The 18,780-nt window shown below is 42.7% G+C and overlaps 2 long non-coding RNA genes across 3 annotated transcripts in view; both read left to right on the top strand.

Annotated features, from left to right (window-relative positions):
* LOC308485094 overlaps window positions 1-18,780 on the top strand; it is an 840,425-nt gene that overhangs the window by 611,017 nt on the left and 210,628 nt on the right. The window lies entirely within an intron of this gene.
* Window positions 14,541-18,410, top strand: LOC308485087. 2 transcript variants are annotated; one of them, XR_013990334.1, is made up of 3 exons: window positions 14,541-14,724; window positions 17,433-17,567; window positions 17,884-18,410. It is a non-coding gene; the product is annotated as an uncharacterized lncRNA (long non-coding RNA). The 2 variants fall into 2 exon arrangements; XR_013990335.1 differs by lacking the exon at window positions 14,541-14,724 and adding an exon at window positions 14,735-14,912.

Below are 18,780 nucleotides of genomic sequence, written 5' to 3'. Positions count from 1 at the left end.
TCCTGGCACAGAACAAGAATTTCCAGGATATGGGTTCTCGGCTCTTTTTATCGCATTATTCTATTTAGCAGGTCTAATGATGACATTCCATTCAAAATTAAACACTTAGGAAGATTGGCAGGAAACGCTAAAGTAGGAAATGCCTTTTTGTGCTTCCCCCCCCCTCCCCAAAAAAAGGAACGGAAATGAAGAAAACCAAATGAAAGCTTTCTTCAGCGTATTAAAAGCGCACAGCTAGATGAGGAATTGGCAAGGCCATTAAGGGTAGGAAGGAATGGGTCGTCAGTGACAAATGAAGACAGTATTACTGAGAGGCTGGATGAGTATTTGTGCCCGAGTCTTTATGAAAGAAGCTTAAGGTCATGTCCCGGATATTGGGATCCATTTTTTGGAAATGTTTATGATCACGCCAGGGCAGATTGTCAAGCAATTAGAACTATTAATTAGAACTATTAAGCGCTGACAGGGCACGAGGCCCCAGATTAACTGTATTTTAGAATTGTAAAAGGAAATATCAAGGAAAGCAAGAAAGTCTTTAGTAGGGGTGCTTAATAACTCATTAAAGAGAAAGCTGTTCTGCTGCATGCATATAAAGCAGCCTGGCTAGGTTAAGAGCACAAGTTCTCATATATGAAGCAACCTTAAAGAGAGTCAGATAGTTGGTCTATCCAGCCTGGAACTGGCTACTCTAACCAGCAGCCAATCTCTCACATCACAGGCAAAGGTCTTCTCCAGCCTTGTTACCCAGTATTGGTGCCATAGATTGAACCTGGGACTTTCTGTATTAAAAAAGGTCGGGCCATTCCCATGTGGCAACCCTCTGATGTGTACTCACCTAAGCCTCCATCATGCAATACATACACAGAGGAAGGCACTGCCCCACCAACTTCAGTCTGTCCTTCAGCCAGCCACCACCTGCCTGCTTTCTTACTTACCGCCAGTCCAGGGAGTGGCACTGCCTAACAGATTCCTCTCTTTAGTCTCAGTGTTGTCCCTATAGAACTCAGCAAGGATGTGGATGGGGACAAACCTAACTGGCTGTGCCTGTCATTGGCTCTAGCGCCACCTGCTGTTGGCCTCCCTCCCTCCTGTCCCACTAGTCCCATTGGCTGCCAGCCACCACTGCTTCCAGTAAAGGGGAAATGCTGAGCAGATCCCTTTCTGACGATATTCATCAGTGATCAGACTCAAGCAGAAGCAGGCAATCTTTCAGGCACCCTGCAGCCAAGGGTTTAAATTATCCTAACCAGCACTCTGAATTGATCTCAGATCCCCAAACTGGAATCAGTGTACTTGGGAAAACATCAGAGTCACCCCTGACACCAGCCTCACAGCAGCATTCTCTAACAGATGCAGCTTCCATTCTCCAAAGGCAGTCCCATGTAGAGCACTTTGCAGTACAGTAATCTAGCCTACATAGAATATACTGTAGTAGTCTCTGAAACAAACAAGTTTTTGTTTTTTTGCAGTACCAGAGTAATCTGCAGGCTGCTAAGTTTTTTTTGGAGTACAGTAGTACCTCGGGTTACAGACACTTCAGGTTACAGATGCTTCAGGTTACAGACTCTGCTAACCCAGAATTAGTACCTCAGGTTAAGAACTTTGCTTCAGGATGAGAACAGAAATTGTGCAGCGGCAGCAGGAGGCCCCATTAGCTAAAGTGGTCCCTCAGGTTAAGAACAGTTTCAGGTTAATAACGGACCTCCAGAACAAATTAAGTTCTTAACCCGAGGTACCACTGTACCAGAGTAATATGCAGCCTGCTAAGTTATAAACTAATTGATGTTTTTGAACAGTATTCAGAAACCCTCCCCAAAATACATGGCAGTTTTCCAGTCAGGTTGTTACATGCACTACAGTGGTCTTATGCCACAACATAGAGAAACAATCCTTTGTTTATTCCTGCTTATATGGAAAAACTCCCCCCCCCCACACACACATTTATTGAATATCTTCTGTTGGTGTAAAAAAAGTCACTTCTGGGCCACAGGCAACTAAGTTATTATTGTAAAACAAATTTAGAAGAGACTGGGCTTTTTATTTAGAAATACAAGTTTCAAAATAAGTTTCTGATATTTTTAGAGACTAATGTGAAAACATACCCTGACCATCCAAAAAACACAATTTCTACTGTCTCCCTCAAAACATGCAAAGCTATTTAAAGTGGCTTCCTCTAAAAAATGATCAAAATTGCCTCTCACCATGAGAAATCCACTCTGCTTCCACAATATCATTGCAGCCCAGGGCCCTCCAAATTTACCATGTCCAATTAAAATCATGAAATTAAAATCTGGATTAAGCATCCAAGCAAAACCTTTCCAGATGGGTATATATATTATCTCTCTGTCATTATTGCTTAAGTATAAATCCCAAGCACTTATCTGAGCATTGCACTTACAGGCAAAATTGTACAGCGTCCATGGGCGTGAGTCAAAAGCGAAAAGCAAAATGAGTAGGGTTGCAAGCCCCTGCCTCAGCGGCTGGAGGATAAAACATATATCTCTAGGAGTGGTGAGAAACCTCAGTCACTGCGTTTATACGCAATGACGGCAGCAAGAATATTATTGGCACAAAAATGGAAGCAAGAAGAATTACCGACAAAAGAAGATTGGAGGATGAAATTGATGTACTATGCAGAATTAGAAAAACTAATGGGAAGAATTCGAAACCGGCGGGACCAGAGATTCACAGAAGACTGGCATAAATTTACGGACTATTTGAAAAGTAATTGTGATGATCAGATTACATTTATAGGTTTGCAGGAAGTTTTGTGAGGTGAATAATTTGAATTATTGCATAATTGGACGAAAAGGAAGACGTTAGTTAAGATAATTAAAGGCAATATGAATTTAAGAAATGCAGAAGAAATCATAAAAATGGGGGATCATCAGAGGTGCTGATGGAAGTCCAAAAGATTGTTTAAGATGTGAAATTTTGTGATATGTATGACAATATATTTTAAAATGAATAAAAATTATTATTATTATTATTTTAAAAGAGAAACCTCAGTCCCAGCAGGGAAATACAAGTCTCCAGCCCTCTCCACCAAGCCCTCTCCCCAGGCAGTGTCTCTCCAATGAGGTGTCTGCTGCTCTTCTGGCTTCCCAAAAGAGCAGGTCACTGGTGCCTAGAAAGTTGCTTTGAGTCCCTGTCATGGAAAAAGGTGGGGTATAAATAAATATAACAATCATCCTGAGATGGTACAAGGGGGACAAGGCAGAGGGTGCTCAGCCTTGTGTGGGCAGTGGAGCCAGTCTCCCAGGGCTCCCAGGGCTGCATCTATGCTGTGACCACACCGCTCTAAGCTCTCACTGCCTTGCCCCCTAGTTTCTCAGACCACATGCACAACATGCATTCAAATGACTGCAATACCACTTTAAATAGCCATGGCTTCCCCAAAACAATTTTAGGAACTAGTTTGCTAAGGGTGTGGAGAGTTGTTAGGAGACTCTCCTATTTCCTGCCCAGAGCCACATTTCCCAGAGTTCCCTGGGAAGAAGGGTTGATAATAAACCACTCTAGGAATTGTAGTTCCGCCAGGAGAATAGGAGTGTCCGAATGACTCCCAAAAGGACAAATATATGGCTGCTTCTGATGTGTGAGCTCCATTCTGAAAAACTGAGACATACATTATCTCTTCTAACGTGTGCGTTAAAAATAATAATTAAAAATCCAATTTGGTTGAATGGATGCATTTTTGCAAGCAATTTTATCTCCTAGAATGTAGTTGTGTACATTATTTTCATTAATAGAGGCATACTTGTGCACGTTAGGCGTTGAATGGAATCCTAACAAAATTCAGCTAAGTGCAAATTTCAAAGGATTACTGTTATTGTTTCAGGAAGTGCAAATTAAATGGGTTTGTGCAAAAATTCAAACTGGATGGATTGCTTCCCCAAAACCCCCAGTGACATCAGTAGCTGCCCTTTACTCCAGAAATAACAACCTGACAGTCCATCATGATGCAAAGAGACATTGGGAAAGAATCGCTTGGCAGGAAGAAAAGAGTGTTTATACCTTAATCTTGCCAGCTTGGTGTTCTGGATTCTTGATGTCCCAGATTTTGTTCAGATACATTTATACTTCACAGATGACCATTGCAGCCCCTTGGTTTCAAGCCTTGGTTGATAGCCAAGATGGGAAGGAGAGCGCTCTCTCTATCGGCTTCTTCCTCTTTCCAGCTATCTTTTTATTGCTTCCTTCCCTCATTATTCTTCTTAAAGACAGACTTAGAAAGGAATTTAGTATCTTTGTGACTTTAATCATTATTCATTTCACCCCCCTCCTTATTTATTAATAATCCCATACTTCTCCTGGTGATATATTTATACATTCCATTCGCATTCCTTGAGGAACCTTTTGCTTGAAAAAGAAGAAGAAAGAAAGCTTTTCATAATGCATAAAAATGCTAACTGCTTTTAAAAGATTGCTAAAGAATGTTTCCTTTGCTAAAAAAAATAGCATTCAGTGAACTTGCAATCACGCATATGCACACACACACACTGTTTCGCAAAGAGACACTAAAGAATATTGTAGCACCTTGTGGTTTAGTCGTGTCTGACTCTTCGTGACCCCATGGACCAGAGCACAGCAGGCACTCCTGTCTTCCACTGCCTCCCACAGTTTGGTCAAACTCATGCTGGTAGCTTCGAGAACACTGTCCAACCATCTTGTCCTCTGTCATCCCCTTCTCCTTGCGCCCTCAACCTTTCCCAACATCAGGGTCTTTTCCAGGGAGTCTTCTCTTCTCATGAGGTGGCCAAAGTATTGCAGCCTCAGCTTCAGGATCTGTCCTTCCAGTGAGCACTCAGGGCTGATCTCCTTCAGAATGGAGAGGTTTGTTCTTCTTGCAGTGCACGGGACTCTCAAGAGTCTCCTCCAGCACCATATTTCAAAAGCATCAATTCTTTGGCGATCAGCCTTCTTTGTGGTCCAGCTCTCACTTCCATACATCACTACTCGGAAAACCATAGCTTTAACTATACGGACCTTTGTTGGCAAGGTGATGTCTCTGCTTTTTAAGATGTAGCACCTTAGAAGGCTGTAAATATAGGAGGGATGGAGAACCTCTGGCCCTCCAGATGTTGTTGGACTGCACCTCTCATCATCCCCAGCCAGCATGGACAATGATCAGGGATAATGGGAGCTGTAGTCCAGCAACATCTGTGGGGACTAGAGGTTTGTCATAACATATATACAGTAAGTGTGTGTGTGTGTGTGTGTGTGTGTGTGTGAACATAGATAATGGGGCAATCATCTGTTTAAAGAACTCTTCACTGATTGTTCATATGAGGTTTACAATCCAATTATGGATGCTTACTCAGAAGTAAGCCTCGCTGTGTTCAATGGGTCTCATTTTCTAGCTTTTACAATTCCATCATTGTCAATTAATCAGTCAGTTAAGTTTACATAAGTAGTTGTTGAAAGAATTTTTTAACAAATACTTTAAATGTGCCAATTAATTCAGCAGAGGCCCCCTTTTTAGTAGTGATGCACAAACTAACTCCATTGCATTTCAGCTGCATAAACTCAGATGAAATCTCTTCTACACTTCAAGATCTCACATTCCAAATTTTGAATCAAAGCTGAATATTATCGTATGTTCATTACTGAAATGCATCTTAGACAGTATACTGTGCTCACTGTTCTGGGAATCAAGCATAGTGAACTCAGTGAGACTGCTTTCTCAGCTGACGTGTACAGGATTGCCCTACTGGAAAGGTGGTGCATTAGCGACAACATTCCTCACCCACACCTGTGTGGCATAATGTCACATGCCATGACACAGTGTTCTCAAATTAGCTATTGTCACATGTGCTTTGTTTGCAAAGCGATTGACATGGAGCCACAGGTGGACAGAAGCAACAGCAATGTCACCTGCGATAAATTTCAGTTCTAATAATGAGCATATTTCAATTTCAACACATCAGAGTCAAGGCATGTTATGTTCACAGGTTAGATTTGTAGCATGAACTTGACTGATTATGGAATTTTGAATCAATTGAATTTAAATGTTGTTAATCAATTAATCTGGCCAGCTAATCTACCTAATGTTGCAGCCTTGAATTCTAGGTAATTAATCTTGTAAACTGCCCTGGAATCAATTTTGACAAAGGATGGTATATACAATTTTATCTATTAATTAATTAATTATAGAAATATGGGGAAAGGGAGAAGGAAGGAGAGAGAGAATCATAGAATTGTAGCGTTGGAAGGAACCCGGAGGATCATCTAGTTCAACTCCCTGCAATGCAGGAACATGCAGCTTTCTCATACGGGGATCGATCCTGCAACCTTGGCATTAACAGCACCACACTGTCACCAGCTGAGCATGGCAAGCTTATGTGGACTGTATATGAAGGTGGGTTTCAATTCAGTGTACATGTAAAGGTGAACCTACCTAATTTGCACTTTCCAAGACAACTCAAGAACCAAAACACAGCCATCCTTTGAAATGCACACTTCCCTGAATTTTGCAATATAGTTCTCTAGCCAAATATTGTATAAAAACATGCATATACTAAAGTGTGCATAGAAATGCATATATTAGTGTAAATAATATTTTAAAATGAATCATATTAGGCAAAAATGCATATGAACACATGTATATTAGGATAAACAAGGATGCGGGTGGAGCTGTGGGAGGTGGGTGGTGCTTCTTAGGAAGAGGGCTGTAGATCAGTGGGTAGATCATCTGCTTTGCATGCAGAAGGTCTCAGGTTCAATCCCAGACATCTCCAGAAACCATGAAGAGCTTCTGCCAGTCAGTGTAGAGAATACTGAGCTGGATGAACCAATAGTCTGCCTCAGTATAAGGCAGTTTCCTATGTGGTAGTCCTTCAGATATTGAGATAATATTATCATGTCCTTCCCTAGCCTTTTCTTCTCCATGTGAAACAGACTCAGATCTTTGAACGTTTCCTCATCAAACCTTGATATCGTTCCCCTTTGAAATCCACCCCAAACTGTAATGTTGTATGTTATGGAATTCTCATACATAGACTCTTCATAGAACTACAGTTTGCAGGGTTCCTTCAATTGATGCAATGAGATTTAGCAGGTGTCAATGAGTGGTGCTGCATTGACCTACATACAGCTGGTTACAGCAAATAACACTAAGCTCAATCGTGGCTTAGTGGGAATGTGCAACCCGCAGAGGAGGTTGTGGCTGCTGCTTACGTCCTTCGACTGCTGCACTGCTGTGAGCGCAGCCATGGTTTACCTTCGCATGTTGTATGAACTCCAGCTTGTGGCTTGTCCCCGCCAGAAACACGTGAGCTGTAAAGTCCAGAACAAACCTTGGTTACAGCTCACGGTTTGTCTGGAAGGAGACAAACCATGACCTCCGATTCAGGTGATGCACTAAGCCAAATATGGAGCATAGACGCAGGAGTGCAGCAACCATGATCTCCACTCCAGGAACTCTCACACTGACACTTTCTGTGCTAAACCATGGTATGTCTTAGCAGTAGGTGTGAACCAGATCATTGTAAAAGACATCATAATTAATTCACAAGAGGAGGGGGAGGACAACTGCTCAGAAGCTGCTTTAGGCAGCAATCTTAAGCATACTTTGAAAGCAGATCCCCTTGAACTCAGTGGGACGTTGTTCCAAGTAAACATTCATAGGTTGTGGCCACGCCTAGTATCTCCAGCTCTGTTTGTGATGTGGGACCTGTGCCTTGAACAATCCCATCACAACAGGCAAAAGTGTTTCTCCATGCTGTGGAGGGGGGGGGAACTGCAGTCACTGACATTCTGCTTGTCATGTTTTCGTTAAAGACCCAGAGCCTCCACGAGAGGGGGGGGGGGAGTGACATCCCCACTGTTTAATTATTAGAGCCTGTGGATAGGAACCTGGGAGCAACGTGACAATGTGTGCAGTAACGACACCACAATGAGAGCAAACTAATGTGCCATGAATATTCATCAGGCACAAGCGATTTGTGAGAACTGAATCTAAACAAAAGCAAAACAAGGGCAGAGCAAGCTGGATTTCGCAAACCAAAGCCAAGGCGGTAAAAGGGTAAAAGCAGCACAGCCACCTTTGGCATTGTGATTCACATGCCACTTCTTTGGCACCCCCCACCAAAAAACCCCCCACACCCTTAGTTTTCTGTGCATATGTAACCATTTTAGAACTTCAGGCTGTGTCCAGTTCTGGGCACCACAGTTTAAGAATGACATTGACCAGTTGTGATGTGTGCAGAGGGATGCGGGTGGCGCTGTGGGTTAAACCACAGAGCCTAGGACTTGCCGATCAGAAGGTCGGCGGTTCGAATCCCTGTGATGGGGTGAGCTCCCGTTGCTCGGTCCCTGCTCCTGCCAAACTAGCAGTTCCAAAGCACGTCAAAGTGCAAGTACATAAATAGGTACCGCTCTGGCAGGAAGGTAAACGGCGTTTCCGTGCGTTGCTCTGGTTCGCCAGAAGCAGCTTAGTCATGGTGGCCCCATGAGCTGTATGCCGTCTCCCTCGGCCAATAAAGCGAGATGAGCGCCACAACCCCAGAGTCGGTCACGACTGGACCCAATGGTCAGGGGTCCCTTTACCTTTAATGTGTGCAGAGGAGAGCAACCAAGTTGATCAAAGGTCTGGAAAATTAAGCCTTAAGAGGAATAGTTGAGGGAGTTGGGTATGCTTAGCCTGGAAAAGAAAAGACTGTTAGGTGATAAGATAGCCACCCTTAAATATCTGAAGGGCTGTCACATGGAAGAGGGAGCAAGCTTGTTTTCCCCTGCTCCAGGGGGCAGGACTTGAACCAATGCATTCAAATTACAAGAAAGACTGCAACACAATATTAGAAAGAACTTTAGGGTGGCAGTCTTGTCCCAACTCCTAACACCAGCCCTGGTTCTGGGTAACCCTGAGGATCCTTGGAAGCTTGTTAGAGGCCCATCAATGAGGACACTAAACTTGGGTAAAGGTAAAGGTACCCCTGACCATCAGGTCCAGTCACAGACGACTCTGGGGTTGCGGCGCTCATCTCGCCCTATAGGCTGAGGGAGCCGGCGTTTGTCCACAGACAGCTTCCGGGTCATGTGGCCAGCATGACTAAGCCGCTTCTGGTGAACCAGAGCAGCACACGGAAATGCCGTTTACCTTCCCGCTGGAGTGGTACCTATTTATCTACTTGCACATGACATACTTTCGACTGCTAGGTGGGCAGGAGCTGGGACCAAGCAACAGGACCTCACCCTGTTGCTGGGATTCAAACCGCCGACCTTCTGATCGGCAAGCCCTAGGCTCTGTGGTTTAGACCACAGCACCACCTGCGTCCCACTAAACTTGGGAGCAAAACTTTATTCACATGCTATTGGGTTTGCACTTCATAAAGTGTGCTGAGAAGTGGGATATAACTTTAAATAAATAAATAAATCAGAACTGGTGAGGAACAACAGGCTTGGCTGACAACTTGCATGAGCAGTGAGCATATTAGCACCCCCCTACACACACACACGCAATATTGCCAGAAATGTGTTGTTGTCTCATCACAGATGGTTTGCAATTCCAGGGCAGACAGGCTGATCTCTCTGGTAGCCAGCCTCCCCGCCCCTCTGAAGTTGGTCACATATGGGGAAAGAAACTGGAAACCGGAAAGCGCAATTCTATATCTGATTTGTTTATGAGCTCTCTAGACACATATGTGAGGAGTGTTGTTTTATAATAATCAGTGGGTTAAGGAAATAAATACCTCTGTGTTAATTCTAAGCTGTTTTCCCCTGAATTGTTTTTTAAGCAACAATCTGGCTCAATTCCTGTGACGTGCCTTTCAGCTGAGGAACAGCCTCTAAAAATATTGCACTTGTCATTTTTGTCTGAGATTTTGATCCCTGACCTTTGCCTTCCATGCTGCTGAGTTGTTGTCAAGGTCAGGTTTAAAAAATTCATGCATCAGCATGGCAGATGATGTAAACTCTTGTGCACCTGACATCTCACGCATGCATAGCTTAGCCGTGGCACGGATGAGTCAGTGCCAAATATAGAAACAAATAGGAGCTGTCCATACGCAGGCATGGAGAGTGCTGCCTGCGTTTTTAGCAATCGGAAATCTCAAGGTGTTTTTATCTCAAGTTTCCTCATTACAGAGCATTATGCTGTGAAAAAAAAGGCGAAAGATTTATACGATCTGAGGTGAAACCAGAGTATCATTATGCTGTGAGCTATTGCAGTGGATGAACTTCTCTGGAAGGAAAGGAAACTTCAAGTTCTCTTCCAATCTACAGTGTGCCATAATCTATTCCTGATGCACTTTAATTTCTCTCTCTTTCTCTCTCTCTCTCTCTCTCTCTCTCTCTCTCTCCGCGCTAGTCAGAATGCTGATTGTTCTTCATGCACTAGGCACATATAATCCTTTTCATCTTACGTCACATACAAAAGCATAATCACTGGGATGAGCCATGTTTTCTCTGCGGACTTGAAGCCTCCTAAATCAATATCATATAGAGGATTGTAGGAGACAGGAGGGAAAGGACTGAAAGATAATGCATTGGAAATGGGGAGGGTGTGAAAAGTAGGGGTTTAAGAGGAAAATGTATCTTGACTTGAACCGAAACTGTGTTTTGTTGTTTTTCTCAATATTAATGAAAGCACAAATTCATCTTCAATATGAACAGAGGGAAGAAATATGGCACAATGTAACAAAAGTATTTGAGTGCTGCTTTAAAATTATGATTTGCAGAAAGATTTATTGGAATGATCATTTAATGCTCTATCGTTAACTGCATAATTAAAAGGCAAGCAATAAGGCTGCAGTTCTATGCCCACCTACCTGCGACTAAGCCCCACTGAACCTGGTGGGATTTAGGACCTGCACTATACACTACAAGCACTATGATACCCCAAAGAATCATGGGAACTGTAGTTTGTAAAGGACGCTGAGGAATGTTAGGAGACCCCTCTTCCTCTCCCAGAGCTACAATTCCCAGAGTTCCCGAGGAAGGGTAATTGACTGTTAACCCATTTTGGGAATTATTGCTTTGCAAGGGGAATAAAAAGACAAGCCCCCCTTCCCTTCCCTTCCCTATCCATCCATCCATTTGTCACTGGCCTTTTCCATTGAAACTTTGGGGATAAAACATGCATCTGCAAAGCATTTTTCAACCCTCCACCAACTAAGCTGCATGCATAGGAAGAAGGTGTTTGTGCTTGTGGTCTTAAAATATAATGTAAGGAGGAAAAAGAAGCCGCCAAATTACAGTTTAATGAAAATATTAATTAATGAAGTGCAGTTACGGAATAATTGCATAATTTCACACATCGTTGAGTGTCTTGTAAACATATTAAAAAAAAATTAAATTCACATGTACAAAGCATTTTTAATAAGTTCTTTTTTTTCCATGAGATCCAACCAGTTCCGTCTTTTAGAGGATGATTAAGTAGCAGCAGAAGAATGTCAATGATGGATGCAGCCACTGAAGAACAACCCCTGGTTTCAGAATACAAAGGCCAGGTTATCGACAGATAAAATAATAAATAAAATGAAATAAAATAAAATGGTAAAGGACCCCTGGATGGTTAAGTCAAGTCAAAGGTGACCACAGGGTGCAGCACTCATCTCACTTTCAGGCCAAGGGAGTCAGTGTTTGTCCACAGATGGCTTTCCAGGTCATGTGGCCAGCATGACTAAACCACTTTTGGCTCAATGGAACACCATGGCACGGAAATGCTGTTTACCTTCCTGCCGCAGTGGTACCTATTTATCTACTTGCACTGGCATGCTTTCAAACTGCTAGGTTGGCAGAAGTTGGGGCAGAGCAACGGGAGCTCACTCGATTACAGAGATACGAACCGCTGATCTTCTGATCTGCAAGCCCAAGAGGCTCAGTGGTTTAGACCACAGCAACACCCGTGACCCTTTACCTTTACAATAAATTAAACAGATTGGGTTCGGCAAGGGACAACGTTGCTACCTTCCATCCCTGCTCCACACACCTGCTTTGGATGCCAGAGAGAAAAACACCCACTTCAGCATTTAGATTGTTCACACGCCAACAATCACATGAAGAGCAGGCATGCTTCCATCAAGCCCCGTTTTGCACATCAGAACCCTCTTAAAAGCCCAGATCGGTGCATCTTAGCTCAGTGTTGTCTAAATTGACCGGCAGCTGCTCTCCAAGGCTTCATACAGGAGGTTTTACCAGCCCTACCTGGAAATGCTGGGGCTTGAACCTGGGACGTTCTACATGCAAGGAAGATGCTCTAGCCACTGAGCTATGGCTCTTCCCAACAATAGTGCTGCACGGAGGAAATACCCCACTTCCAAAACTTAGGTATGCATGCCAGCATGGATGGCCACTACACCAGTCCCAGTTATGGTTCATGCTCTCAGTTCTGGGGGAACTGATTCCGAGTCCTTTCCCCACTCCCCCAACTTCCTCTAGATGATGAGCATTGCCGGCAGATTTTTCAATTTCAACCATCCATTCGGAGCGGAGTTTCTTTGTGTGCAAGGTTCTCTGGATCGGGGCTGCAGTGTGCGACTCAAGTGAGATGATGAAGAAGCTTTGGTCTATAGCTGTTAAAAAGTTTCAGGTTTCATTGCTGAGTGCCATCCAATCCCCCATAAGTGGTTTCTTACAGGTCATCAGAAGCCGAGAAGAATGACTGCCTCTCCCATTCCCTTCTCTTCTTTCATTTTGAGCTTAAGTGCCATCGAGATGGAGGCAATAATGATTTCATACATCAGTATTGAGGGTGTGTGGGTTCCTCCCCCCACCCCCCACTCTAATCTGCATGCAATCAGGTGCTCTCCTGATTTTAAAACTTTACCATGTAATGATAGAGAAAATTATCTAGGGGCACCGGATGAAGTTTTCCAGTAGAGCTTTCTATCCACTTCAGTACTGCTGACCTGCTATTATGTTAATTTCAATGGTGTGTCTACCAAGGCAATTAAAATTCCAAGCGTTAAACTCATTATCAGCTTAATGTTCATATTTGCGTTTTAAGCTTGACTTCAGAACTCATAATCCCAGGCAAAAGCGTATACAAAATTCAAGCTGGTAAAATCCGGAATAGAATAAAAATAGGAAACAGCTCAGATAAGGCTAATGAAGAAAACAAGAAAAGAAGTAGGTGGCATCTGTAGGAGGCAGTCTGGGCATCAGGTCTGGAAATAAGCTGGTACAGGGTTCATCAGTGCGGTGGGAAAGGAATTTGACTGGAGTGAATTCACTTGATCTGTGCACTCTAGGTTAATATGTGGCTGGGACATAGTTGTTCTCCTACTAGGTTCCATGATATGGTGGACTAAGGACTCCTTCCTTTTTTCTTTTTTCTTTAAAGATATTTATTAGAATTTAAGTATTACAAAAAGAAAAGAAAAAAAGAAATACATGCAATAAACAGTTACAAAGCCTCAAAGACAAAGGAAAATACAATAAAATAAAACATCAACAGTACATCAAAACATTAAAAAAAGAAAAAGAAAAAAACGAAACATTTAAAAAAACACAAACCTTTAAAAAAATAGAAGGGGGAAAAAAGCAAAAAAAGAAACCTCGTATTTTCATATCCATCTCTTTCATTTGCTTATTTCCTCGACTTCCTCACACCTCCTTTTTGGTATTCTAGTTCAATTAATTGTTCCAGCAAGTCCTTTCCCTCTTTCTCAAATTTAGTTCCATAATTTATCTTAACGCAATTTAGCCTTAAATTTACACCTTTACCCAATGTCAATCTATTCATACTTAATTCTTTATAATATTTCTGCTAAAGTCATATAACTTCTTTCCAGCATCCTTCTAACATTCATTAATTTTACAATATTTCTGTAAATATACTTTAAATTTTTTTCCAATCTTCTTCCACCGACTCTTCTCCCTGGTCTCGGATTCTGCCAGTCATTTCCGCCAATTCCATGTAATCCATCAGCTTCATCTGCCATTCTTCCCTGGTAGGTAGATCTTGTGTCTTCCAGTGCTTTGGGACATAGTTGTTCTCCTACTAGGTTCCATGATATGGTGGACTAAGGACTCCTTCCTTCCTTCCTTCCTTCATAAATAGCAGCTGCTTGGATCAGCTCTTGTCTCACATCTTGGCAATATGTCTGCAATTCTCCCTTGAGAATGTTGCGATCTCATAAAGTACTATCGCTGTCAGGGTGGTTATGTAGTAGGTGTGGTTGACCTGCAGTGCTGCAGGTGTTATTGGATCTCCAGCTCTCATCATCCCTGACCACTGGGCATGCTGGCTGGGGCTGGCAGGAGTTGGAGTCCAACAATATCTAGAGGGTCACAAATTAGCCACCCCTGCCTTCCCTATGGTTTCATGGTGAGAGCTATGCCCTTGCAATCAATAATAAAAAAGAAGGAACTCAGCGGCCATTAGTCTGCCTTGTAAGTATTTTTTAAATATTAAAACATTTTAATTACTAAATCCAATTACTAAAGTTTCCCCCCTTTACTCTAGCTCAGACTTGTTTGCTCTTAACGATGTCAGCGCATAGCTTGATCTGATTGGCTGTGTGGCATTGTGACATCATCCTATTTATTATGCGGTCCTTAACTGTCTGTGATCATTCTGAGAAGGAGAGGGGAGTTTGAACCAGAAAAGTGTGCTGCTGAGGCTGTTGCAGATGGTGGAATAAATGGCAGCAGACAGGATCAAGGAAAACAAATGCTCACACGTTTAAGGGATTTGGGGAGGAAATGCCACTCTTGCGAAAGCACTACTTTCCCCAGCAAATTAAATTGGGTGCTACTCAGTACAACCTGAGCTTTAAGGTATCTAAAGGCACACACACAATGTTACTAGTTGGCAGAGGTTATTGTGACCAGCATTTGAGGAAAATGTCATCTGATTATTGGAGGTGGCCATATTTTGAAATCACTCAAACTGGAAAAAGCAAGCTGCCTAAGGCCGATTCGCAGGGCCCCATGCCCAGACCTCACTCCCACGCTGTCTTCTACCAGTATGTGCCAAGGATTTATGAAAGCCAGTCCAGTTTGCCCTGCCTTCTGTATATCCCTTGCAGACCTCTAACCTGAGGGCTGTGCCAATTTTGCCTTCTAACGCAAAACACCATTGAACACCAGTTACAGTTTGTTGCTGTCATAAGGAATTAATGCAGAGGAGCTTTGGATTGAAAAGGATCGGGAGTAGTCCCTGTAATCAGAAAGCTGGCCTCTGAGGAAGGAAATAGATGAGATTCCATAGCATCCATGCCATATCCCCCCCCCCCCGTAAGGTTCGGATGCAATTGTATAAAGTCAGTCAGCCATATGTCTTCAGCATATTTAACTTAAATAAATCCACAGCTGAGAAAGTGATCAGTGGGTCTAAGCCAGTTCCTAAGCAGAGATTTTAATGGCTTTAAGGTTAGCGCTATTTGAAATACAAATATTTTCATGTTATCTTAACACTGTGCAACCGCCTCCAAAATGATTTCAGCGTGATTCTGCTGCGGCTGACAAGTGCGAGTTTTAATTTCTCTACTAATTAGCCCAAAGCAGGGGCAGTGTGAAATGCGAGTGATGCTTTAATTTGGTGCTGTGTTAGTTTATGTTTGCACTCGTCGGAGTTCTCTCTTCTCACAGTTAATGAATTCCTGGCATCTTCTGGAACCAGGGAGGACTGTGAAGGCCAAATGACGTGCTGTGTAGACCTCCATGTAACTTTTGCCTCTGCCAGGGGCAACCCAATATGTTTTGCTGCCTGAGGCAAAGCAAGTATAAGGACATAAGAACTTGCCCTGCTGGATTAAGCCACCACTCTCTTCTCACAGTGGCCAACCAGATGCCCATGATTATTAGCAACTGGTACTCAGAAGTACACTGCCTCTGGGAGCACAGCTGGAACAAAGCCAGCATGGCTAGTAGCCATTAATAGACGTATTCTCTACTAATTTCTCTAACCCTCTTTTTTAAAAAAACAAACCTAAGGTAAAAGGTAAATGGACCCCTGACCATTAGGTCCAGTCATGACCGACTCTGGGGTTGCGGCACTCATCTCGTTTTATTGGCCGAGGGAGCCAGTGTACAGCTTCCCGGTCATGTGGCCAGCATAACTAAGCCACTTCTGGCGAACCAGAGCAGTGCACGGAAACACCGTTTACCTTCCCTCAGGAGCGGTACCTATTTATCTACTTGCACTTTGACCTGCTTTTGAACTGCTAAGTTGGCAGGAGCAGGGACCGAGTAACGGGAGCTCACCCCTTCGAGGGGATTCAAACCGCCGACCTAGGCTCTGTGGTTTAACCCACAGCACCACCCATGTCCCCAAACAAACCTAAGCATACACTTTATTAACAACTCTTAACACATCAAGTTCTTAGAACATTCAGTGTAACCAATGTAATCACAATGTAAATAAATAATTTAAATATATAGTTAAAAGTGAATAAATCTGTATATAGACAATTAATATAAAAACTAAAGGGAGCGCTTTCTTCCCAAGGAGCTTATTGTTCTTACTATAAATATAGTGCTTTCCCCCCGGGGCACTATTATTTGACAATACAAAAGTCACTATGCCCTAAACAAGCAATCTTCTTCTCATTGCGGAGTTCAGCTCTGTCAATGCGGGACTTGGGGCTTCTGGTCTTCTGAAGCCATTCTTGAAGTTGTTGCACCTTGACAGTAGGACCTTGGATTTCATAGAATCATAGAATCATAGAGTTGGAAGAGACCACAAGGGCCATCGAGTCCAACCCCCTGCCAAGCAGGAAACACCATCAGAGCACTCCTGACATATGGTTGTCAAGCCTCTGCTTAAAGACCTCCAAAGAAGGAGACTCCACCACACTCCTTGGCAGCAAATTCCACTGTCGAACAGCTCTTACTGTCAGGAAGTTCTTCCTAATGTTTAGGTGGAATCTTCTTTGGCCTTGCACAGTACCATAGTCAGTATTCTGCACCCAGCCAACGACACCCAACTTCTTTCCTTCAGTCTGTGTGTCCCCCCCCCAATAATATTTATTAAGTTTCATACATATACAACACATACTGTAAAACAACTAAAACAAAATATAAATAAAACAAATAAAACAAATAAAACAAATAAAGAATAAACACAGAAGATATAACAACAAACACATAAACAATACAAATTGATTAATAAATTAAATTTCTAACTTCATAAACATATTACTTGACTTCCTCTAATCCCTCACATCTGAATTTCCTTGTAACTGAATGTAGCAGTTTTCCAATATCATTATTCCAAAACAATATTCCAGTTTTAATCAAATATCTTAACTTTTCTTAACATTCTAAATCTCATTTATTTAATTAACTCCTAATTTAATCCTAGGCCTATTTGGTACTTTCTGTGTGTTTTTTGCAGAAAAACACCCCTTGGACTTTTCTCTAACCCTCTTTTAAAGGCATCCAAATTGGTGGCCATCGCTGCCTTTTGTGGGAGCAAGTTCCATGGTTCAACTACGTGCTGCTTTGAAAAAAGTACCCTTTTTTGTGTGTCTTCCAATATTCAGATTCATCAAATGTCCCTGAGAGATGAAGATGATTTCCAGCAACTGGCATGCAGAGGCATACTGCCTCTGAAAGAATATAGCCATGTTGGTGCCTCACCTCCTTCCCATGTGCAACAGCTGACTGACATTTGAAAGGTGGGTCTACCTTACACATCACAAACCAAACACAGCCGTCCTTTGAATTTTGTACTTCCCCAAATTTTGTAATTTCAGTTCTCCGGCCAAGTCATATGTCTGAAAAAATGCATATGGTAGAGTAAAAGGTGTCTAGAAAAGCAGCTATGAATGAAATCTGCATTACGTCAGGGAACAATGTCTTGCAATATTATAATATTGCAAAATTACATGCATAATATTGCAAAATTACATGCAAACATGTGTCTTTTAGGAGTTCACAGTGAAATGCTGACGAATTCTTGTGCTTTATTTTTAATTTGGGGAAAAATGCAAGCTTATGTGGAGAGCGGAAGCCTTGGGAAATGAGAAACTGAAAGAAACCAAAATTAAGAGATTCACCCTTTTGACTGAGATAAAAGCTAATGTCCACGACTGACACCGGAGCTTCCTCGGCTGATTCCAGCCCCTGCTCAAACTGTGTTTAGAAAACAGAGGATTATACAGCGCATTGCAAGCAACTTGCTTTTCAGTTGCTCCTTCTCGGTTGCCCTGGCAACTTCAAGGGTAAAAAGAACATTCTGACTTGGAGAATACTCTATGTGTGTCTGTGTGTCTGTGTGACTGCATGTGGGGGTGTGCGAGTGCGCAAGCTCTCAATACAAATACACGCAGTGCCAGTGTGTGCACCTCAATGGAGAACTTTTACTACTTTGTGAAGGGAACTTTCCAGGGTTTGCTGGTTTTGTTCCCTTTCTCGGAGCGAGGGACATGTAACGCCGTGTGTGGGAGCGAGAGCTGGGCACATAAAGGCTACTGTGCTTTCAGGGATTCCAGAAGGGGGTTCGAAGGAGCTGGGATGTGAAAGGAGGGAGCCTCCAAAGCCAAATTCTCTGCTCTGGGTTTAGAACAGGAGCTCTTTCCCACACTGTTTTTAAAAGAGGCAACCGAGCAGGTGTCCCTATAGATTGCATGACATTGAGAGAAACCCGATGCGCAGTCAATATTCCCGAATGAATGGGAGAAGAGAATCTTACCAGATGCAGTTGATTAGGTTGTCTTCCCACCCACTCGCCTCACCCCAGTATTCAGGAAAATGTACATAAAAGAGGAGCCTGCTGAAAATGAAGTTTCGCACAAAATCCTTCTGCCTTCATTATGTTTGCATAGCCACCAGGGCTGGATCTAGACACATCAAAGAAGTGTTTCAGTTAAACACGTTGTAAACTTTGTA

Source organism: Podarcis pityusensis (assembly GCF_964106645.2).
Source record: "Podarcis pityusensis genome assembly, chromosome: 9".
Lineage (NCBI taxonomy): Eukaryota > Metazoa > Chordata > Lepidosauria > Squamata > Lacertidae > Podarcis > Podarcis pityusensis.
The sequence above is the reverse complement of the archived record's forward strand: the minus strand, read 5'-3'. Positions and strand labels throughout refer to the sequence as shown.